The 24,954-nt window shown below is 45.8% G+C and overlaps 1 protein-coding gene across 2 annotated transcripts in view; it reads left to right on the forward strand.

Annotated features, from left to right (window-relative positions):
• The window catches only part of TBCEL (tubulin folding cofactor E like), a 262,263-nt gene that overhangs the window by 89,443 nt on the left and 147,866 nt on the right, over positions 1-24,954 (forward strand). Inside the window, exon 1 of one of the 2 annotated variants that reach the window (XM_085645969.1) lies at positions 20,012-20,149. The exons of the other annotated variant lie outside the window; for it this stretch is intronic. The gene's annotated coding sequence lies outside the window, so the exon portion shown is untranslated. Of the gene's footprint in view, positions 1-20,011; positions 20,150-24,954 lie in introns of those variants that run through there. 2 annotated transcript variants of the gene reach the window in all.

Here is a 24,954-nt window from a genome sequence, read left to right on the forward strand (position 1 = left end):
TTGTTTTTTTGGGCAGTCAAGGAAATACTTAATTTCAATAGTAACTGTTTCCTCAGTCACAAAGTTCACACATTCCTTTCCCGTTAGGTAACTCTGCACTCCAAGAGGCTCATGGTGGGGGCTTCTAGTAGCTACCAACAAGACTAAGGGCCTGATTTAGAGCTCGGCTAGCGGGTTACTCCATCACAGCGGTGATGGATATCCTGTCCGCCGAAATATAAATCCCATTATATCCTACGGCATTACGTTTCGTCAGACAGGATATCTGTCACCGTTTTGATGGAGTAACCCACCCCTGAGATCCAAATCAGGCTCTAGGTATAGTTTAAATATTAAAGTCAGATTCACTTTTTCAAAAATACAAGATAATATGTGTTAACATGATTTCTCTCTCGTTATCCAATTTGTCAGTCCATAAAAGACACAATTTTAGCTTTTGGCAAGTTATATGTACCATCAACAAAAGATTAAAAAGAAACATCTTTGGTGAACAATCCAAAAATTAAACTGATATGAAAAATCCTGATCTCGGATGCATTGAGTAAAAGAGGGATTATTATTATTATTGTTGTGGAATTTAGGAAGAATGGTTCATGAGTAACTACTTTTGAATTATCATCCATGATTGATTTACTACCTGAGGAATTATTAGAATTTGTTTATAGATGGAAATAATTGTGGCTCGTCACCCAAAAAGAAAATAAGGGATGATTAGTCCTCCATTTGTGCCTGAAAACTTGGTAACAACGTTAAGAGGTGGTCACCATGCATTCGAAATATATAAATAGATAGGAAACAGAAAATATAGAGACGCACATAAAGCTTTTTGAAACTTGAAAAGTGATAACTGGTAAGCACTTGAAGAAAATCTTCACAAGATGAGCAGCAAGCAAACTTATAGCTATTATTTCCTCCTGCTGGTCACAAACTATTTCATTTTTATGTACTGCTTTGAACACTAGCATGATTTCATAAAATATGTATTGCTATTTCTGCCTCATACTGACATTATGAAAGTTATATTACTGTTTTGCAACCCGAATTTATGAATGCCCAAACATTACTGATATTTGGAGTAAAATAAATGAATATTTCAAATCAATGAAATGTCAACACTTGCCCTAGCGTTACATAAATATGTTGGTGTTCAAAGCAAGTTAGCCAAGTCCCTAGTAGAGCGTTTGAATTTCATAATTGCTTAAGCTCTACAATCAGTCATTTCAAATTGTAAAGAGGCTAAAAATCCTTTCAAAACACACCGAGGCCATGGTTAACATTTAGAAAAGGTGCTAATTTATTACATACGTCAAATTTAGGATGTTCAAACCACAGATTAGAAACACTTTGGAAACCTGTAAGATGTTGGGAAGCAACGTTACACTGGATGAATAATATTGCTGTTCACTCTACAGACTGAATGTAACCTAGATGTTATACATCGAAATGTATTTTTTTTACTTATCTTCTCCTTACCTCCCCTTTACGTTTACTGGGCTTGTTAGAGTGATGCCCATAATACAGAAATGTCTATTGAACCTAGTTGCATATTTGTTGGTTAATTCTACCCTTCATTAGTTACATTCCATTATATTGATTTTTGCTAAGGTTCCCAAGTATATGTCTTTGTAAAATCTTGTTATTTGATAAAATGTAATAATATAGTTTGATGCAAACAGGACAGATTATCTGAGTACTCCCTTAATACCCTTTGCCTTGGCGATCGTCTGGAGACCTGTGCTGGGTTGGTCACATGGGTCACCTGGAGAGGCCTGATATGGGCTCTTCCTGTGACTGGGAGAGCTGTGCTGCCACAAAGGCTACAACAAGACAAGAATGACCACAGAGGCATATTTTGTGTAAGGCAAGCAGACTGAAGAGTGTTAGACAAGTATTGACAGGGCGAGATGGATTGTAGGTGAGAGCCAGATAGGATGAGACCAGGTTGGCTTGCAACAGAGGTCAAGGTTCCCAGTTTCAGAGGTATGTAGATTATGTCCAACTGGCTGAGAAGGTTGAGTAAGTACAGGGCCTGCTGGACGCAGAAGAGAAATCTTCTTGGAGACATGCAGTAAATGGTGGGTCCCAGGCACACATGGAAGGAGAAAGGGATGGTTGTGCCAGCTGCACATGGCACAGGAAGGCTAGGTCATCTGCAGAGAGCTGTGGAAGGACAAGACTATACCAGTTGTAGGGGGAGGAAAAGGCCAGGTCAGCACAGGGCCTTGCCATTTCTACAGGGCAAGGACAGTGTAAGACAGCGCAGAGTGGCTGCTATCTCTTGAGCAGGGCTTTGCTGCAGGCTGCTGAGACTTTATACCCCACATGCCTTCCTATGAATCTCTACAGGTGCCCCTTCATTGGTGAACCTCTTATGCAACAGTTTATCTTATAAGCCCCAACCTGTGTTCCATTCAATACAGAGGTATTCTGTTACCCTTTGCCCATTGCCAATAATTGCTTTCTCCGTCCTATTTGGTCATGCATCCCCAAGATCATCTACATATCTCTTTCCCCAGACCCCCTCTCAGTACACCCATACAAACCACTTTTTTGTTCTTGTGTTTTCCTTCCTCTCAGTTACTTAGATGTGTCCTTTTCTCAGATGGCATTACTTCTTGGTTCTTTTCTGAGCGTCACTCTGTGTGCCCAGTGGCCTTAGCTATGCCCCTCTTTTGAACAAACAAACACTTTGCCCTTCCGATGATAACAGGAATTATTGCCTAAGGGCCTCCATTAAAGCCATCTCTGTACACCAGGTTCCACTCCATATTGCCAAGGCAGCCTACACCTTTGTGCTGAAAGTACTCTCTGCATCTAGAGTATTTAAATATCAGCATAGTTAGCACCTCTCCTCTGCTGTTCAATTATAAGTGGCTCATACCAGCGGACCATTCTTTCCATCTGAGTAACAAGCTACACCACTGCCCCACTGCCTTTGACCACAGCACCATATTAAACTAATGGCCTTCGGCTGTTGGATTATGCTAGTTTGGTTCTCTCATGCTGCAGTTCCCCCACCTTTACAGTAATCCACTCTGTGCCCTCACAAGTTTCTTGACCACTGCATTATACAACCTTTTCTTAACTGTTCTGAAGCCCTCCTCCCTGCCTTTTCAAATCATACTGTATTGTATTGCAGCATTTATATAGTGATCACTACCCTAGTTTGGCATTGAAGCACTTGCCTACATTGGCAACAGGCTAAGCCGTGTAGGGTGTGTGGTTGAAAGTGTGTTGTCTTAGTTTTGATTCTAAGTTTAAAGTGTTTCTATGTCGTGCATGATGGCTACCAAGGTGAGCTTATGATGTTATGGGACGCAGTTCTTTGCAGTGTGTTGGATGAAGATTTGTGAGAGATGCAGTTTATGGTTCTCAGTGGGCTGGCAGCTTTTAGCACCACTTTATATGGTACTTTTTGCAAATCAGTCCTGACCCTGTGCCTCATGGGAACAGTCCAGCCCAACCTACCAAGCCAGGTCTTCCCTGAACTGGGGACATGCATCCTAAGACCGGTTTTGGATTAACACCCCTCATCAGCCACACTAGTTTGAATCCAGTTGCAAAATGAGCAAGGGACCCACATGTGGGCATACCCTGCCAACTTAGAGCAAACAAAACAAACACAAGGAGATGATGGCTGGAGTGCTGAAACTTTTCAGACACTCACCCCCAGTCACAGATTTGGTGGAATCCATCACTGGGTGAAGACTGATTTGCATATAGCTGGGTCTGAACTAAGGTGGTGAAGTGCACTAAAGAACACTGATGGATTCAACCCAGATCTGTGACTGGGGGTGGGTGTCTGAAAAGTTTCATTGCCCTGTCCATCATCTCCTTGTGTTTACTTTGTTACTGTTTTCCCATATTTGAAGGTCATTCTGAGATTCAAAGGTCTGGTCATAGTATGCAGCAAGTTGGGTCTGAAGTTGAGGACTACATTCAAGTCCTAAGGGTGGCCAGCAGGAAGTGGCAGAGTGCTCCAGTTAGTCATGCCTCTTCAGTTAGTGGTGGCTAGCACAGTGCTAACTGATGGACAAGACCCATAGCAGATATGTCTTAGGTGAGAGTAAGAGGCTTCAGCAGCGTAAGGGAGCCTGTATGAGCTACATTTGGCAGCTCACCTCGGAGAGTTATGTTATTAGTATAAACATGAGCCAGAAGGATTATTTATAGATTGACTTTGCTATATAATGCCTAGGCTAACCATATGCCAGCCCTTCTTAACTTACTTGAATATGGAAAGTAGTATGCCCCTTGTGCTGCTCTATATCTGTGGACTCTAAACTGTAGATTTAACTTCAAGTTATGATCACCTTTCTGGGTTGTATCGCACGGCAATGCGATAAATCAGTCATCTAGGAAATAGCCATAATTTCAACTGTCTTCTAACGTGTATATGCTCCAGAATGCTCAAATATTGGCTGATAGAGAGTTCCAGAGCGTGGTGGTTTATACTGCGAAAGCAGTGACTCCTGGATTTCTTATTGTAAGGTGATATGTTGATCCTTGGTGCAAGCCTGGAGTGCAGTGTCCTCGTTTTTTTGCACTGCTACTGCTTGTCACTGCTAGAATTTAATGTGTAGGTATAGTGGGCCTTTTTCTTGGGAGGCTCTGTGGAACATGCAGAGTGCCTTGAAAATTGAACATCTAGCCATACGTAGCCAGTTGAGCAATTACAGGACTGGAGTCATGCATTCTCTTGGGTGAAGGCAGAGCATCATTTTGAATTAGTTGCATTTTGTGTATGATGAAGTGGATGTGCCAAGGTATAAGCTGTTAGAATTGTCAAGCTGCGCAATTAAAAGCTTGAGGCCAGATTGTTGCTTTTGTTGGTGTCCAAGATATGGGAAGGTGCGATGCAGTGTTTTTCATTGTCTTGAATGCGCTCTTTGTGATCTTGTTGATATGTGGTTTTGAATCCATAGTTAACCTTGGGTTTCTTACTTCTCTCGATGTTATTGAATATACCTTGAGTTTGTTGGGCCATCTGACAGTAGGGTGGTTGTTAGAACTGGGGTCACCAATTCCGACACGGTAGCTTGGTGCGAGGCAGGAAGGCACCCGAAAGCAATGTGTAAAGCAGTGGTGCAGCACACACTCACACTGAGACAGTAACTCGCATGCAATAGAAGGACACCACACCAGGTTGTTTTATGAAACAAGACTCTTTATCTACTTTTAGTTCAGGCAGGTAACACTTCTGAGATACTAGGCTGATGTAGGCAACATCTCTTAGGCATCACTTCAATAAAGATAATAATTCTGATATTCAGGGACAACATAGGCAACATTTCCCATAGGCATGGTCATCGAAAACAACATTTGGTGGATCTGAGTACAACATCAAAACATTTCCTATGCATGTGGATTATTCAAGTAACATTTCTTAGGCCTGGGTATCGTATACGTAACATGCACAACATTCCCTATGCAGGGGCACTCTAAACAGAACAGTCCCTATGCAAGGGTTAATTCAGGGTTCAATTCTTAGGCAGTGTTCATACTCCAGGTAGTACCTTCCTCACTAGAGGCCCCACCTAGGCAGAGCATTATTCAATTTAGGCCCTGGTAAAGTGGCAATGCGGGGCAGATTCCCCTAGGAGGAGCAGTTCCCCCCTCCCTCCAGCGTGGGTTTGCAGGCGTCCGGCCCTCAGCTGTCTCTCACTCACCAGCCGAGTCCCGGGTAGGCTCCCCCTCCCCAGGCAGTCCGTTGCTCTTTTCTCGCGGGGCTCTCAGCTGGGGGGGGGGGGGTGCGGCGGAATTCCCATTCGGGGATGGAGTCCGTGCGGGCAGGGAATCAATCAAGGGGCTCCCACTGGCAGCGGAGCCCCTCCGGCGATGTCCGTGACCTGCCCCGGACCTCAGGCCTCCTCGCGACCCAGGAGCCAATGGGGTCGCGGCGTCCTGGGGGCCGGGCGCGGCAACCAATCGGGTGGCGGCTGTCAGTGGGCGCGACTGCGGCAGCCAATGGGTGCACGACTTGGAACAGGCGCGGCCGGTGCCCCGGTCGTGTAGCAACGGGTGCGCGCGAGGCCTAGGCCCAACGCGGCCTTCGTCAATACCGCAGCGGTCCCCCTCCCCAGGCTTCGGGGGCCGCGGCGGTGCAAGGGACTGCACACTCTTCTCCTCGGGCGGCCTCAGCTCACTCCTTCTCCTACCACGCCGGGCAGCGGTGGTGATTTTTGGCAGATAGCGCACTTACCGACACAGCGCTAGATCGCAGATACCTGGGCTGCGGCGGTGATAGGGGCAGGCAGCGCTGGGAAGTCACAGCGCCATGTCAGGGCACAGCCACAGTACACCAGATGGGGGACAGATGCGGGCACTATAGCGCAGGATGGCCACAGCGCTTTAGGCAAAGGGCCCAGCCTCAGCAGGAGGCAGCAAAGCTACTCAGTCCAGCCCTGGCAGCAGGGGCTTCTCAGACTAGCGCTTGGTTGGCACAGCGCTTTACCTGGTGATCCCCCAGTAGCAGCAGCGCTCACAGGGTCCTCAGCGCTTCAGTCCTAGCGCAGGTGGTGGTGGTTCTTTAGTTGCAGTTTCTTTGTTTGCAGTATCTTGGGGGAAAGGAAGGGGTTTGAGTTGGCAGGCACAAGAGGCAGGATGGTTCCCTGCAGCACACTGGAGTTGGTCTCCTGGGTTTCCCCCTCACTGAGCAAGGTCAGCAGTCTGGCAGAGTCCCTCAGCTATCTTGGGTACAGCAGGGCCTAAGCTCAGTCAGTCTCAGTAGTGTAGGTTCCCTCCTAGGCCCAACCGCCTATACTCCGGCAGAGGTTCCCCCAGGTCCAGTGGTCCCCAACTGACTAGTCAGGTTTCCCTCCTTTGCTCTTATACCCCTAGGTCAGGTGTCCCTCCTGAAAGCCGGCAAAGCATAACTCCTCCCTCGGCTGGAAGGTCTATGGGACAAAAAGACGGGACGGCAAAGATACAGTAGCACTATGTCCCAGCCTGCTCCTGACTACTGGTGCGTGTGTGTTCAATGGCCACTCCGCAGTAGCAGGGGCCTGTGGCAGCCATGTTATTAGGAGAGAGCACCTGCTTCTCAGCACTGCTTCGCAGTGGTAAGGCACCCAGAGGCCTAGGTCCAACAAAAAGATGGTGGCAAAAATAAGGCGACAATGGCAAAAAAACGGGGTAAGGCCACCCTAGGGCTGACCGGTCTAACAGTGATATTTTTGCTTTTGTCAGTAGACTATAATCTCTTACTTTGTGATGTTGAGCTTTAGGTGCTTACTCATCATCCAGTTATTGATGTTGCAAAGGCGGTTGTCAAAATTTAAGTTGTAGAGCTCTTCTGAGCAATACATTTTTTTAATGATTGTGCATGATCTGCATAGATATTGAACAACAGAGAAGATAAGATGGACCCTAACAGACAACACAGTGTTGGGTGTGAGGAGATGATGTGAAAGTTGGTACCTAATGTGGTATACAACATTTTGGGTGTGTCCGTTGTAAGATGCAATCCATTTAACAGCATTTGCATGCAATCTGAAATAATGGATTCTTTGTAGAATGCAGCTGATATGTCTAATAGCAAATGGGAAGTTACTCATTACTTGTCCACTGTGAGTTTTTGGTCTTCCCAAATGGATCGGATGTCAGACTCTATGCCTCTGTCTGGTCTAAAGTAAATGCTGTTCTTTCAATAATGTTCCTTGGTAAGGGCCATTTGACAGAGGTCTGTAGTTTGCTGGATCAGATGGGCACAGGCATTTCTTTTTGAGGAGTGGCTTAGTGTGGTGGTTGTCAGCTCTGATGGGAACTAACCTAGTTTCAGTGGCTTGTTGAGTAAGCTTCTAGCCTACCTTTCTTGCACAGTTTGTGTGGAAGATATCTTTAACGATGTTTTGAGGTGTCGGGTCTGAAAGTGATCCAGATGGCCTGCTTCCTATGATAATGTAAAAAAAATCTTTTAGGTCAGTTCCATGTGGGTTTTGTGCCAGAAGTCTTACAATTGTGGTGTTTGTGTATTGCCCATCAGGATTGAAAAATTCTGCTAGAATTTTGGGGAGTTCCTTAGAAGGGCAGTCTGCTTCAGTTTTGCATGTGGAGTAGTGTTGTCTTTTTTGTGGTTTTTATGACCCTTCTGTTGGCTATGCTATAGTGGCATAGTTTGATTGTGTTTTCTTCAACTAATGATTCTCTTCACATACATTACAGGATATTGTGTTGTTTTCATTATTTTAATTGTGTCTATAATCCATCTGGTGTTCTTTAGTGGTTAACCTGGGATGTGGTATTTATTAGTATCTGTCTGGAGATCAAGACGGAGACAACAAATGAGACTTTTGGACGGACATTAGATTCCCATACTAGGGCTGGGATGGCAGCGGCCAGGAATTAGAGGAGGGACAACAGGCCACAACATGCACCCTACAGTTCCTAATATTTGTGGACTTGAATTGCCGGACCTGGACTCAAACTGGTTGTTCTATGTTTTGGGGACCAGTACTCAATTTTGCGGCTGGCAAGGTTGTGGGCCGACACACTCATGCAGGAGACAAGGAGGAGGGGGGCCGAAAGGGGGTAAGGGCAACTGAGACAGATGTTCACAGACACACCTTCACACATCGAACATGGCATTGCAAATAGTTAAGATCCTATCGCTCAATGCGAAGGGCCTCAACAATCTCATTATTATTATATTATTATAGCGCACTTCTCCCCTACCTTGAACACCCAGCAGCAAATCAGCAGCAGATATATGCCTCCTTCAGGGGACTCACCTCCTGAGTGAGACTGGCACTGCCTTCGCTCATGAGCTTTCCCTCGCCAATTCGTTTCGTCTACCTCCTCAAAAGATCTGGGGTAGCTATCCTTATCACTAGATCATTCAAGGGTGAGGTGGGTTCCAGGGATGCTGAGGTGGAGGGAAGACTCTCGGCATACACCGTTCACACTGGGGGCTAATCTCTAGTGGTAGGCTCTATCGATGCTCCTAACACGGGATAGGAACACTTCCTACACTCGGCAGTCTCCAAGGTGATGGCCACACAGACGTGCTTAGTACTTCTAGGTGGAGACCTCAACCTTGTGTTATACGCCGACACAGATAGATCTGGCAGTCGTTCCGCACAGACTGGGTGCCTTGTCGAAGGAAGGGGGCAGGTAGCTGCATGAGGTGGGACTGATAGACCTATGGAGGGAGGATCATCCACAATCAACCCAGTTCACCTTCTTCTCCCACGCCCATAAAACATGTGCATGACTTGACTATCAATTGGGGACTAGAGATATACATAACATCATGGAGGATGTAGAGATAATGCCGGCTGCGTTGTCGGATCATGATGCAGTGGCCCTCGCGCTTAATTTTCCTCCTCAGAGAAAACACTATGGGCCAGATGTATCAAGGGTTTTACCGTTCGCAAATGGGCCGATTCACAGAATCGGCCCATTTGCGAACAGTAAAAAGCCTTTTCGGATGTATCATCCCAAAAGGCATTCGCAAAATAGGGAATCGCAATTTTCTATTTTGCAAATGCATTTAGTGAATCGCAATTTGCAGTTCCCTAAATGCAATGCAGGAAGCACTTAAAAATTGCTACCTTGCTGTAAGCAATCGCAAATTACCAATTACTTTAAGGTGGTGGTAATTTGTACATCCTTAGAAAAATATACACATGACATTTTTTAGGGTGCATCAGGGTAGCCTTTTGGCTCCCTTGAATTGCATTCACAATTTGCGATTGCCAATTTGGTAATCACAAATTTCGAATGCCTTCCCATTCATTCCTTAATAGCAAATCACAAATTGGGATTCGCTATTAAGGAACATGTAGGAATCGCTATTTTACGAAACCTACAAACATTGTATTATGCGATTCTATAATAGCGAATTGGTAAAATTCGCTATTATAGAATTTCAAAATGCAATGTTGATACATCTGGCCCTTAGGGACTTGGTGACTTAGAGAGACTCTACTCCAACGCCCAGCAGTGATACAACTCACTACAGCAATATGAACTTACCTAGATTTTAACAATACTCTCTTTCTCCACATTATGGGAGGTGTTGAAAACAGTAGTGACAGTGATGTGTAGTTCCTAGGACCCCCCAAGACCCGCGCGTTTTGGATGAGCTAAACTGAGGGCTTGGTGTGCAGACAGACTCTGGACACCCCCACAAGATGAGTCAGCCGTTAGAACAGCTAGCTCCACGGTGCCACTACCACCCCCCTGTATTCTACAGTGGTGTGTGTAATTTCTGGCAACCACCGAAAATGACAACCCTGATTCCTCAGGTATCATAAAAAACAATACGGTCTCTTTCCCTCAGTCACTCGTGCTTACTTTTCTCAGAATACACATAGAATGATGATTGGAACTGTTTCAATAAATATTTATTGGTCAAGCGTCAGTCTAGTGTGATACATATTAGCTGAGACAATCAAAAGACAGGAGCAGACAAATGTGATCGCTAGCATCAATATCGTAAATAGCAGATACATTTCTACCATAGTGTTAATAAGATGAATAAAAGCCGATTATATAAAACAATAGCATTGGTGTACTCCTACGATGCGTAGCCTACCTAAATGTACCTAGCCTAGATATGTAAGTGAAGCATGTGTATGTAAATGTGAGGATAGATCCTAATGCAGCCAAGAATCCCCGGGGAAGTGCTAAACCCTCACCTGATGGTTCCGAATGAAGGACTTCATCTCTCGTCGCAGATTGCACCCCACAAGGAATGTCAGGTCTCTGCTTTTCGGGGGTTCGGCCTGCAGAGTCACGGTCCAGCCTGGAAGGCATTCTCCTTTGTTTTGTAGTGAGGGTCTTTTATGAGGGTCTTTTATACTAAAGCGGTCACTCTAGGGTTTCTTCTGGAATCAATGTGTTTTGAAAACATTAGCTAATCCTCTACTAATCCTTTTCTAAACAAACATGATCATGCACAGCTGGCTGTTGGCCATGGATGAAAAAAGTGGTGACCCTTATACAGGATAAATCAGCCGAGCCTGGGGACATATTTATGTATATCAGGTACAGGGATTAAGATACGGTACCGAGAGCCTGATGTCGGAGAGACAGAATTAAGCTACTAGGTAAGAGGTCACCTGTGTAGAACCGTTATGTCATGTATGTATTTCGGTATGTGCATGATGGGACTATCCTAAAGGACATGACAAGAGAGGAACTCATAGTAATATCAGCTGCCGATAATAAAACCGGTAAAGAAAAGAGGACTCAACTGACTGCCCGGGTTAGGGAACTTGAACGTATACACAGCTGAACAGGGCCTCCTAGAGTTTGGCACCAACTGCGGGCAGCGCATGCCCAGCTGGCGGGCCTCAACATAGACAGGGCGGAATATGCCGCCCTCTGGCTGAAACACTCCGTTTATGTTGGAGGAGACAAATCAGGATGGCAGTTGGCTAATAAACTGAGGGCCCAAAGACTACAGACGAGAGTACATTCTCTCAGATCCCAGGGACGTAGCGAACTGTCGGATGACAAATCTATAGCACGGGAATTACAGGACTTTTACGCGGAGCTGTACAAGAGACAGGACCTGGAGTGCCAGACTACTGGCTCCTACCTACAGGGGGTGAACACCCCTCGCCTCTCTACCTCCCAAGCGACCTACCTAGACTCCCCCATTACACTAGGAGAGGTCATTTCGGCGATCCCACTCCTCAAGCCTCTTAAATCCCCATGCCCGGATAGCTACCTGGAAGCTTCTACAAAATGTTCTGTCAGATTCTGACCCCGATCCTCACCAGATTTTTTAACTCATTCACAAGCCCTGGCCCAGTTCCCCCAGCTATGCTATCTGCCTCCATTGTAGTCATCCCCAAACCGGGGAAAGATAGACAACTGTGTGGTGCCTATCGCCCTATATCATTGCTAATTATTGATATCAAGATTTTCAAGAGTATCCTCATGACATGGTTGGGTCCCTTGATACGGGGCATTATTGATACCAACCAAGCATGGTTCATACACCACAGACAAAGCAGCGACAACACAAAACGATTCTTACATCTGATCGACAAGGCCAATCACTCGGACATAGAGGCCCACTTCCAAACGGTTGAGGCAGAGAAGGCATTCTACCATGTACATTGGCATTACATGGAGCTGACCTTCTCCCACTTTGGCATAGGCGATTGCTTCCGTGCCTGGGTGGCGAGTTGCTATAGCTCTCCCACTGCTACTGTTAGGGTTAAGGGCATCTCCTCACCACCCTTCCCTATTGGTAGGGAAACTAGAAAAAAACTGCCCCCTTTCATCCCTCTTATTTGCTTTATATATGGAGCCCCTGGCCCAGTGGATCAGGGATAACCCAGAGATCACAGGTATCCCCTTTGGCAGGGACAGACATGCAGTCAGTCTCTATGCAGAAGATATCTTGGCCTCTTTAGTCAACCCCGATATATTCCTCCCAGCCTTCCAGGAAGAGCTATCCATGTTCGGCTGGGCCTTAGGGTTTCGCACAAACGTAAGTAAGTCTCAGGCCCTCGTATTGTCGACCACTCACGCCCGCCTATCCTACTTTAAAGAACACTTCCCAGTTTGGTGGGTCACAAAGTCGCTGCTCTACTTGGAGATCCAACTCACACCTTTGATCTCACAAATCCTCACGATTAAACCATAATAACGTACTCTGATAAATCAGAGAGGACTTAAACAGCTGGAAAAACCATCGCCTCTCATTATTTGGGCATATTGCTGGCCTCAAAATGAGCACCTGCCAAGGATCCTATGTCTTTTTCAGACACTGCTGGTCTCTCCCCCTAGAGGGATCCTCCATACCTTGCAGAGAGAACTGCACCGGTTTGTGTGGCTCGGGCCTGACCCCAAATGAGCAGGGAACTGAGTTACTTAGGCCCCGATGAGGGGGGGTGGGGATACCAAACCTGCACTGCAATTTTCAAGGGATGCAGATGCGTTACCTAGTGGAGTGGAGTGGAGTAGAGACAAATCAAACAAGCACTGGTTATTCCAGGACAGGGTGATTGCGAGACTTTCTTCATGAGAACCGATAGGCCATGAAGCTTATTAAAGTCCCCATCACTAAGACGATCATGGAAGTGTGGAATAACGTAGGTTGCCGATGGGTGCGCACCACTTTCCGCTCCCCCATGACACGCTTGTTCAAGAATGGAGATTTCTCCACGGATTTACAGCGGGAAGTCTTCAAGGCTTGGCACCAGACACCATGCTGCACTGCAGGCCACCTGTTTGATGAGGGAATCATCCCCTTTCCACAACTACGCCAGCAATATAGCCTACCCAAGAAAAACTAAATCTAAAGCCGGTATTTGTAAAGCACAAACTACTCACTCCTAAGAGTTTCGGGATTAAGTGAGCTATTGCCCAGAGTCATATGGTGCTGAGCTGCAGCAGCGCCGGGGATCGAAACTTGAGCCCTGCGCTCAGTCAGCCACCCAGGCTGCTGCGCCACACCTCTCCTCCGGAGACCGAAAGGCTACACTACCTCCAGGTGCGACATTGGCTTCTTCATCCCTCTAACCTTCCCACAATGGGTAGACAGCTCACCCGATATGAGAAGTGGTTAGTCAAAAAAACCACAGATAAACAACTGATTTCCGAACTATACGCTTTACTGCATGAGCCTGCCCCCTCCCAGCCCACACCAAGTCAAAGACGATGGAAAAAGGAACTCGGGAGGGAGCTATCTGCTGAAGAGTGGGGCGAGATTTATTATAGAGCATGCCACATAGCTCTGAATACATCTAGCATAGAGACGGCCACTAAGATAGACACTTATTGGTACCTGACGCCAGTGCGACTCAATAAGGGCAACCCGCAGCTGACCTTAGACTGCTGTCGGGACTGCGACACAGCAGGCGCACTCCTCCAGTTACTCTGGGATACTCCAAACCTCACAGTTTACGGGACACAGATCTTGGATGACATAGACCTACATTTCAATACCCAGATTCCCCTCATACATGATCCTTGACCTGCCCAACCCACTAACCTACCCACTCAAATCCCGTAAAGGGCGTCAGATGGAACTGGCACTAGGGGCGGTGCTCCAGAACATCCTCACCCATTGGGAGACTCACAACACTCCCGTACACCTGGGATGGCTACATAGATTATGGTACATCCTGAGGATGGAGCAGATGTCTGCAACCCTCATGGCTACGAAGACTTCCTTCCAAGATGTATGGTACCCATTTCTTTCTATCCTATCCACTGAATTCAGAGTACTCACCTGCCCTAAATACATACGTACCTTCTGACTTACTGAACTTGCCCCTGGCTCTGCCACATATGAAAAGTAGGACGTCTTACTTCACAGCTGATGCGCTTTGTATTTCCTTCATGAGTACTTGGGAGGGGAGGGTTTTTTGTGATAGTTTACAGTTTATTCTTTCCTTTGTTCTTGAAAACCCACATGTTGAGTGCTACAATGCTCTTTCTCTTGATGCATAGAAGTGATGTGAGCAACGAGTACTGTCGTATATACGCTGTATTACTACTCTCTTGATACATGCGAATAAAAGAGTTAAACCATAAAGTTTGCATTACTGGATGGTGTTCTACATATTAAGAGGAAAGAATAGGGGCTAGTTGGAGTGGGTTGACATTTCATCAGCAAGGATAAACAGTCAGCCATATGGAGTTTTTGATGTATGTTATTTTTTGTAATATTTTATGGGTGATGGCTAGGCCTGCTACAACTCTGCCAATAGACTTTTTGTTGATGGTGCCAAATTCAGGTAGGATGGCTTCTTGGAATGTTGGTGCACAGTCTTCATCGAGCCATGTTTTGTAATGAAGGAGAGGTCTTGTGTGGTTCCTTAGAGTACATCAAAAACAGTGACATATTCTTTTATTTATGGATCTTTCATTGAAGAGTAAGTGATTAGTTGAATTTCTTCCCTCTTTGTGTCATGAAGCTTTGAGGGGCAGGCGTGGCATAGTATGGGAGGAAGAGCAGGGGTATGGGGCAAATTTGAAGTGGAGGGTTGGGGTGTATTCTAGTTGCAAGTTCGGGTGGAGCGAAAGTTGTTGGGTTATCGGATTTTTTTATTTGATGCGGTTTTGCGGAAGGCAGTGGTTTTGTAGCTGCTGGGTTGTCTGGTGGTTCACATGGAGTGTAGCGTACTTTTGGATAAAGTTGAACCAGGGAAAATAGTATTCATACATTCAGCCTTCTTCCAATTTTGTATTCCTTCTGGTAAGTGACATTGGGTATGTCAGTTGTTGTGGTTGTTTTTGATAAGTTTTATGGTGGCTGATTTTCCTGTTGATGAGGCTATATGGGTGATGTTGGTGGTTCAGCAATTATGTTCACCCTGTGAAAGTGTATAAGGGGTGTATATCAGGACAGTCTGGAGGGCATAGTAAGGGGTGTATATTTAGGACAGTCTATAGTAGTAACTATACACTGGAGTTCTAATCGTGACTATTCAGATTGTCTGGCCCTAAGCGCTTGCCAGGCCCTAACAGACAAAAACAGGCAGCACCCTCACCTTGATGCCCAGGTTGCATAATTGGTACATATCCACGAACCCTTACCAGCAGCAGCCCTCCAAGAATTAAAAAACTACCCATGTCCTCCCAACAATTACCGGCTTAGTCTGACACTAGCACCCTACCATAAACCCTCCCTGTTGGTCTTTCTACAAACTCCACATACCACTGCATTGCCGTCCCCCCCCCCAACCACTTCACCCCATATTCTACCTCCCTTTATATCCCAGGTGCCTCCTCTCTTAATACCAACAGACTACAATCTATTCTGCGTTTGAGATATCATGTCTCTGGGCTACCTCCTAAAATACCCCAGATGCCCATTTGTAAATGAAAACAGGATACAACCTACTCTGGGTCCCAAATACCATGCTTAAGTGGCACTCTCTCAAATTCATTTCTCCCGTCCTAGAACCTCAGATGTTGAGGAGCTGAAACGACGATCTCCATGCTCCCCAAGTTCCATCTCAGCGACCAACAGGTCGCCTATCTCTGTGTTTCCCCTATTATTGTTTTCCTTTTGACAATCTACAAATCTATTAAGTGCCCAAGCCTCAGTTTATCCTTCAATGTGCTGATGGGCACTATGTCCATACGACTCTCTCCAAGTACCAACAAATGATGTGCCTCCCTGTTCCTGGGTATACCCTCAATGCCCTGTGCCCTTTGTCACTACTAGCTGCATTTGTACAATCCCTGCCAATGTACACCTTTCCTAGTTGCCAATCTATGTCACAAGTTGCTGTCCTTCAAAAGGCCTCTAGAAGCTCAACAGGTACTGTGAGTCCGAGCCCAAAATGCCTCTCCATCTCCACGTCACCAGGCTGCCTCCTCCGCCCCTTAGATCATCCAAGCTCCAAATGTCACCACCAAAAGTCACTAAACTGCTCCCCCAAGACTCTGATCCCCCAGACCCCACAATCAATTCAAGTAGTCACAAATGCGGGCCACCAATCAGAGTATTTCTAAGTGCCCCAAGGCACCCCCATGCACCTCTCCATCTGTCTTCAGTAATTCCAAATGCATCAGTCCCTTTGCCCAACAAACCCAATTGCACCTCCAACTGCCCTAGCCTGAAATATTTTCTCCCTATATCTGGAGGTGCTGTGTTCTTGTAGTACCAAGGAGCTTTGCTCCCTACCCCTCCCATACTGTTCCATACCCCTCCCATACTGTTCCAATACTGCATTTGTGAGCCCCCCAAGCTGCAGCAATCATGGCCCACATAGAACCCCTCCATGTATCCTCATGGCTCACAAAGCACAAGCCCATTGGGAAGACAAGTGTCATTGGTTCCTTTCAAGAACCCCTTGTCCCAACAACCCCCTTATAGTATCAAGTGCCCAAGCTCCTAATGCCCATATCAGAATGTTGCAAACCCAAGGAGATGATGGACGAAGCGCTGAAACTCTTCAGACACTCACCCCCAGTCACAGATCTGGGTTGAATCCATTATCATTTTTTAGCTCACTTTGCCACCCCAGTTCAGACACAGCTATATGCAAATCAGTTTTGACCCTGTGCCTCATGGGAACAGTCCAGCCCCAGCTGCCAAGCCGGGTCTTCCCTGAACCAGAAACAAGCACCCTGGAACCGGTTCCGGCTAACAGCCCTCTTCAGCCAGGCTAGCTTGAATCCAGTGGCAAAGTGAGCAAGGGACCCACATTTGGGCATACCCTGCCAACTTACGGCGAACAAAACAAACACACTCATTTTGCCACTGGATTCAAGCTAGCCAGGCTGATGAAGGGTGTTGCCCAGAAACCGGTTCCAGGGTGCTTGTTTCCGGTTCAGGGAAGACCCGGCTTGGCAGTTGGGGCTGGACTGTTCCCATGAGGCACAGGGTCAAAACTGATTTGCATATAGTTGTGTCTGAACTAGGGTGGCGAAGTGAGCTAAAGAATGATGATGGATTCAACTCAGATCTGTGACTGTGTCTGAAGAGTTTCAGCGCTTCGTCCATCATCTCCTTGTGTTTGCAGCATTCTGATATGGGCATTAGGAGAATGGGCACTTGGTGATACTATAAGGGGGTTGTTGGATTCAACCCAGATCTGTGACTTGGGGCGAGTGGTTGTAAAGTTTCAGCACTCCGTCCATCATCTCCTTGTGTTTGCTTTGTTTGCCCTAAGTTGGCAGGGTATGCCCAGACGTTGGTCCCTTGCTTACTTTGCCACTGGATTGAAGCTAGCCTGGCTGCAGAGAGCTGTTAGCCCGAAACCGGTCCCAGGATACTTGTTTCCGGTCCAGGGAAGACATGGCTTGGTAGTTTGGGCTGGACTGTTCCTATGATGCACAGGGTCAAGACTGATTTGGATATAGCTGTGTCTGAACTGGGGTAGCAAAGTGAGCTAGAGAATGATAATGGATTCAACTCAGATCTGTGACTGGAGGTGACTGTTTGTAAAGTTTCAGCACTCCGTCCATCATCTCCTTGTGTTTGCCATATCAGAATGCTCCAATTTTTACCTACTCCTTCCAATTAGTGCCTTGATATTCCAGTGACCTATAAGGGACTTGTCACCGTCAGACCCAGCTGGCCATTCATCATTTCCAAAAATGCATGAGGCCATACTCCATCTGTGCCTCAACTGGACCCTCTCTATACACCCTATTTACGGCTTTCAGGATCTCCAAGTTTCTCTCCGTTTCCCATCTCTGTCTGTCGCTCCTTTCGTGTCGCTTAACTCGAGCTGCCGCTTCCAGATTGCTCAAGTCCCTGATGCTCCCTCAATGTGACTCCAAGTGCTGTGTCCTCATAGCCATCTTGAAGCACCACCAATATTATTTTTCCATCTTCCTGCTGCTTCAAGCCACCACTGCTTGAATGATCCGCCTAAGGTCTCCCTCACTTACCAACCTCTAATTACCACCATGAGATGTACGCTGGTGCAGTTTTACCCAAAGACCCTTTTATACCCGCATGGTGCGGAGTCCATATACCCAGCTTAACCTCATACACTCCACGCTGTAGGACCCTGTTGCCCTGCTTCGAAGTTCTAGGCGCTTCCCCAACTGTTGATAGGCTTCCTGTCTGTGATGCTCATTTGATCGAGCTCTCTCTTTTCTACCCAGCTGTCCCTACTTCCCTTTGCTGGTCATTAGGCTCTAACAGGGGACTTCTTGGTTGAGAACTAGGAAAACAATGGCTCGTCTGAGCTCTGGTTCACCCTGCATTCCGTGCCATCAGCTTTAGCCACAAGTTATCGAGTAGTCGCAACATACTTCCAGAGTAAAGCCCACGACAATGATTATCATACAGTAATCTAACCAAATAATGGTAATAATTTTCATGACTCTTCATGGTCACCTCTAAATAATACTTTAACTAATCCCACCTGTGTCAATGTTCCTAACTTGAGGACTAACTAGCACACACACCATCCTTCAGCTATTAATAACACTTACTTCTAAACTTGCATGAGAAACCTGTCTAACCCGCTTACCCCTAACCTGTAATAACGTGATAATCCTCTTCTGTGCCTAGTAATAGCTAATACTGGAACTTGAGAATAGCGTGCTGCCCACATGGGAAACAAATAGTGCCTCGACAGGCTCAGTGGCTGCTACATAAATGCCACTACAGTACAATACAATCCTGAAGAGAAGCTGCCAAGCCTAATAACTCCTTTTCCTACCTCTAATACGAATTGAGCAATCTCTTAACAACTCTCCTTCACAAAAGACAAGCTCCTAGTAGCACCTCTTGGTTGCTCAGATGTTGCAGCTGTCATAGGGTGACCAGAATCTTAGCCAAAAATCGGGACATTTCACAAAAATAGGACTACAATTTTACTTAAAGCGAGCCCACAGTATGACAGAGAATTACAGAACAGGCAGTTCGTAGATAAATAAAATGCAATTTTTTAACCCAGTAGCTTGCCTGGTATTTACTTTCTTGAAACAACTGCTACCCATCCCTGCTTTGTAAAACATAAAAAGAACCTCCTGCCGCTTTCAGACGACCCTCTCTAAAAACAGGAACATGAGCTAGATTTACCGGGACAGCTGGTAAAAAGCGGGACCAGACCAGTAAGTTCGGGACGCCTTTTCACCCCTCCTCTAAGGCAAGGCCCGCGCCAACCTTCAAAACACTTCGCTCTTAGGCGGTAGCCCAAACTAGCCCCCGAGAAGCAGTAAGAGTTGTGACACATAAGGGTCCACCTCCGAGGAGCATTGGGCGCACAGCCCTGTTCACTGCAGGAGAGATACAACACGTCACACACGCCGACTTCGCGGAGGGACCAGGACGTCACACTCAATGTGCTTACGGTGGCGTGTACACAACAACTTTCCCACACAGGATGGGGAGGTTCAGGAATTAAAGGAAAACATGAGCTCGTGACGCAGGAGCGGGCGTCTCTGCTCAGAGATGAACTTGTGTACTATCAAAGCCGCGAAGAGCTGGAGGGGCCACAAGCATCCAACACACTCAGGCGTGACGAGGGTATAAGCCGAATGCCTTTCGTCGACGGACCTCTCATCACAACTGCAGCGCAAGGGGGTCTTTTGCAGATGGAGCACCGGAAGCTACGCGCTGGTGATGAAGGGTACGGGCCGGGTGGCTTTCGTTGACGGAAGGTTACTTATCAACAACAGTTGCGTTCGCATGGATCACAGGGATCTTGCAGGTGCTTCTAGTCCGGATGCTGCTCACTGACAGACGGACAGGAAGAACGCGCAGCCGCAGGTACGGTCTATTCAGTGGTACCTCTGTAATTGTATATGTCTGGAATTGTTATAGAACCTAGTGAGAGCCTCGGCGGTTCCCAGACACACCACGGAGACCTGCGGCCTTATCCAATTACCTACACTACGGCAGGCCAGACTCGGGCAGCGATTTAATTGAAGTGTCCGAGTCATCCAGCCATTCGTAGGGCAGAACTGAAATATCAGTGCCACGTAGGGACCGCACTGACTTCTCAGTGGCACAGGCCCCGGTTTGACAATGCGTCGGTGACATGATAAACGTTTGTCATCGCGGTCCGTAGAGTGAAAGCACGTTTCACTATTACATTACTCAGAATAACCGTTTTCAATATACCTTTACTTTTAGCATATTCACCGACATCTAGAATCTGATGGGCATCATTTCAAAAAAAGAGAGGAAAAGGAGAGTATTTCAGCACACTCCGCGTGAGAGACAGTTGACGGTCCCCATGTGCCAAATTATTTGCAGTCGTGGAATTTATCGCTCAGAATGTCTGCTACCCTTCCTCGGGGTGTTGGGGGGAGGAGCTTACTCTGTTTTGTTGGTGGCTGAAAAATCCCATTGGCTCGGCGTGCGGACATTAGTTATGTGATGAAAAATAAGGCCATATTCTTGAAGGTAAAAACCTGCAGTCCACAAAAGTGCCAGTTATTAGTAAAAGGGCACCATGGTTAACCAACTGAGGGTGCATGGTAATAATGCTCAATAGCTGGCAACGGGGAGTAAACATCAGGGGAAAGTATTCGCTTTTCTACAGGTGAGAAATTACCACTTAATGTGTAAAATATTTAGCTCCGCAGCCCCCACCCCTCGTTTTTTTTTAAATCCAAAAATACGGTTCGCCTGGACTTTATCATTTTGCTTCAACTATTACATATTTTGGCTCAAAGCTCGAATTGGCTCAAATATCTCAGCATGGTTCTTTCTCTGAGGTAACTGGCTAGAGCTTTCATAGCGGCATGGCTCTCTTTTGGAGTGGCAGGTGGCGTTGCAGTTCTTTGGTTAGAACCCTTCTTTGGAGCTACACCCATTACGGTGCGAGTGGTTGAGAGAAATAGTAGAGGCATGATTGGTTAAAGAAACAGCCACATAATTATGCACCCCCAAAAAGGGACTCATCGCGGAAGGTAAGACAACAGTAGGTGTCAGAAAGAGACTCTGTCAGTAGAGGGACCTTCCACATGGGCCATCAAGATCTCAGGATGTGAAGATTCAGGTCCTGCTAATAGGCAGACTAATAGTGACAGTGACCCAGTAAATCATGCCTTCGGTCTTTCACTCTTATCAAGTAGTCCTTTACTTTCTAGCTAGGTGTGTTCTCTACTAACACCCACACAAATACGTTTAGAATTGATAAAGAGAAGCGCAGATTGCGTAAAGCCCCAGAAAAAGGTACCCGTGGAGATCCATTTACTTATACGGGGCCTACTGGTTGCCAGGAGTTTGGGCTAAAATGAGTGATGTAAGACTCAAAATTGCGCTACATAGCAGAGGGCATGTTGAGACACTGGTGCTGCAGCGTGGAGTACAAAATCCCTCCCTCCGTCACAGACCAAAGATCTCACAAACATACACTATCTATACATTCGGTGGTGGGGCCCATAACACCAACATTCACTCACTATCAATCTGTGTTTCTCAGGAGGCGATTATCTTCCAAACGCTGACATGAAAGGAATTACCTTTTTACCCTAATGAGGAACAAGTCTACGCAACCTTCTGATACTCATTAGGCCCTGAACTTCACCTTTAGTATTCCTCTCATAAATCGGGAGGGATCAGTTAGTTGCAGGTTTAGGTTGACTTTCAATTCTCTAATTTACCTTTAAACTAATACATCTTCAATGAATAAACAACCCAACTCATTCTGTAGTTGATCAATTCAATCTTTATCTAATTTTAAATTTTTCTGTTGGGATAATCCCTACTATTCTTCCAATACCATTCGTAACTTGGCCACATCAATTGATTGGGATTCTTTGTCTTTTCTCTGCAAGCTTCTTAACCATTCACTTAACTCCTCTGTCGATGGTCCTACTGGCTTCTCTACATTCCCTTGTCCAAAATCTTTGTGTTTCTGACACTGTCTCTATCATTGTCATACGTCTCTCTGCACAGTTCTGACCTACAAACGGGTTATTTGAAAAATTCGGTTCAATTATACTCATAGGCTGTCTCCATGGATTCTCATTCTGACTCACTCTTGGTTGTTCAGCCGGTTTATTACTTCTATAAGGGACTGTCAAACAATGCTCACTGTCCTTCTGCTTGTCAAAAATGGGCATTACTGGACCTATCGTTACTGGAATAGTTACCGCTTCTAGATTCTTAGTCAATTCTCTTATTTTCTCAGTTATTTCTAGGGTCGTTTTTGCTAATTCTGCAGAATTTTCTCCATCTGTTCTTTCTTCCGACCTCTTTTCTACCTCTCTAATAGAATTGTTTTTCCCAAACTTTGGGATTCTGGTTCCGATTTTATAATTCGTACTGTTTCTTTCATTGGGGCACTTGGGGTTAATATTTCTGGTTCTGGTCGATACGGTGGTGGATTCTTATAGAACATATCATCAAGAACATCATCCTCGGACTCATTCACTCCATACCCTCTTGACTCCACATTATGCCTTTTTTCTACACACTTTCGTCCTTCATTCTCTCCTGCAGTTCTTACAGGGAACAAACCCTCAGTCATACTCGCATCCCGCCATCTTCTCATTCGATCATTATGCGTTCCATGTCCGTATGGTCTTCCAAACAGGTACCTATATCCTCTACCATTTCTTTGTCTCTCTCGTTCATGCATTTCGTCTTCCCATTCCATCAAAGCCTCAAACTGTGTCGGTCTAGGTCTTGGTTCCAAATCCATCATTTTCTCTCTCAAATTTCTCAAAACAGCCAAATTAAATTAACCATGTTCTGGAAAAGCTAAAAATCCGTCCTCTTTCGTGTATCTCACCCAATTGTCTAACCAAATACAAGTATGATACCCATATTTCGCAATCATAAAGGATGCGGGGGTTTTCGGTGGAGGAAGTAACTGTCCTTCCCTAGTTTTGACCGGTTTGTCCTTCTTAAACCACTTCTTGATTCTTCCTAACCATGACTTTTTCTGGTGGATCGTAATACATTTTCTTGTCTTCCGTGTATCACTAGTCTCTCTTTACAACTGTACCGCTATTCTATCCTGTCGCTGCGCGACTCACACACCAATTCAGAGCGTCTACGTCACTGTCACAATCCTCAAATCCCAGAGCGACTCACACTAACGCACCAATAAGGAGCGTCTACGTCACCCTGTATTTCGCCACTCCTAGCGCGGCGTACACTAACGCACCAATCCGGAGCGTTTCACAGTTCTGACCGACTGTCCAATCGCAGCGCGGTCGTTCTGACGTCTTGCCCTGTCTACCCCTCCTTTACAAATCTGCTTATTAGGTTTTTGTTTCAATTTCTACACTTCTGTTAGTAACAACATAGAAATGTCTCCATTGTCCGCTTCGCTAACCAAAGAATAGCAAAAGACCTTTCTCACGAGAATTCCGCCTTTCCCGAGAGCAGCGCTTACCTCTGCCCTACTACGGAATCGTTACTTCCGTTGATAAAGTAGCACATCCCTCTACTTCACCCTTCTAACAAGCATTAGCTAATTGTTTCTCTAGTATTTAAGACACATAGTTGGAGACACAATCCTCCTGAGAAATAAATCCAGAGTTTCGCAATTAACCCAAATGCCTTTACATTCACGCACTTTCACACTAGAAAATATAGTACATTCATACAGAATCCTGTCTTTCCCGAGAACAGCGAACAGTCTGTCCTACTACAGAATTATGACATACGTTAACAAAGCAGCGCTTACCTCTCCTTTGTCCTTCTAACAAGCTCAGAGAGTACCTATTACCTTTCCAGTGATAAGCGTTATCGGAATGCCAGTTGGATCCCTGGTACCTAAGACCAGAATTTCACAGGTAACCTTCGCTATCATACACACTTCTCTCACACTATAAATGTCTCTAATGGCAACACACGATGATGCTACCGAATCGAACCCAGACAATGCGTCGTGCAACTTCAATATTCACACGTTTCCCCTGTGTACCTACAGGGCAACAACAATTCCGTCTTTCCCGAGAGCAGCGCTTATCTCTGCTCTACTACGGAACCGTTACAAACTTCCGACTTCCTACATCCCAGAAGCCGTGCAAACAACATATAACTCAACGCAACTCAACATAGAGTGTTAGTACATAAATCAATATCAGTCAATAACCAATAAGCAATGTACAAGCAATAATCACCAAACCAAAACAATAACAACCATCATACTGCTACCAGAAAAACTGCTGCAGCGTGGAGTACAAAATCCCTCCCTCCGTCACAGACCAAAGATCTCACAAACATACACTATCCATACATTCGCTGGTGGGGCCCATAACACCAACATTCACTCACCATCAATCTGTGTTTCTCAGGAGGCGATTATCCTCCAAACGCTGACATGAAAGGAATTCCCTTTTTACCCTAATGAGAAACAAGTCTACGCAACCTTCTGATACTCATTAGGCCCTGAACTTCACCTTTAGTATTCCTCTCATAAATCGGGAGGGATCAGTTAGTTGCAGGTTTAGGTTGACTTTCAATTCTCTAATTTACCTTTAAACTAATACATCTTCAATGAATAAACAACCCAACTCATTCTGTAGTTGATCAATTCAATCTTTATCTAATTAATGCAAATTAAATCATTCATTTAATCAAGTCGCCAATCATATTTACCTATTCTG

The sequence above is a fragment of the Triturus cristatus genome, chromosome 3_1 (assembly GCF_964204655.1).
Source record: "Triturus cristatus chromosome 3_1, aTriCri1.1, whole genome shotgun sequence".
In the NCBI taxonomy this organism is placed as follows: Eukaryota; Metazoa; Chordata; class Amphibia; order Caudata; family Salamandridae; genus Triturus; species Triturus cristatus.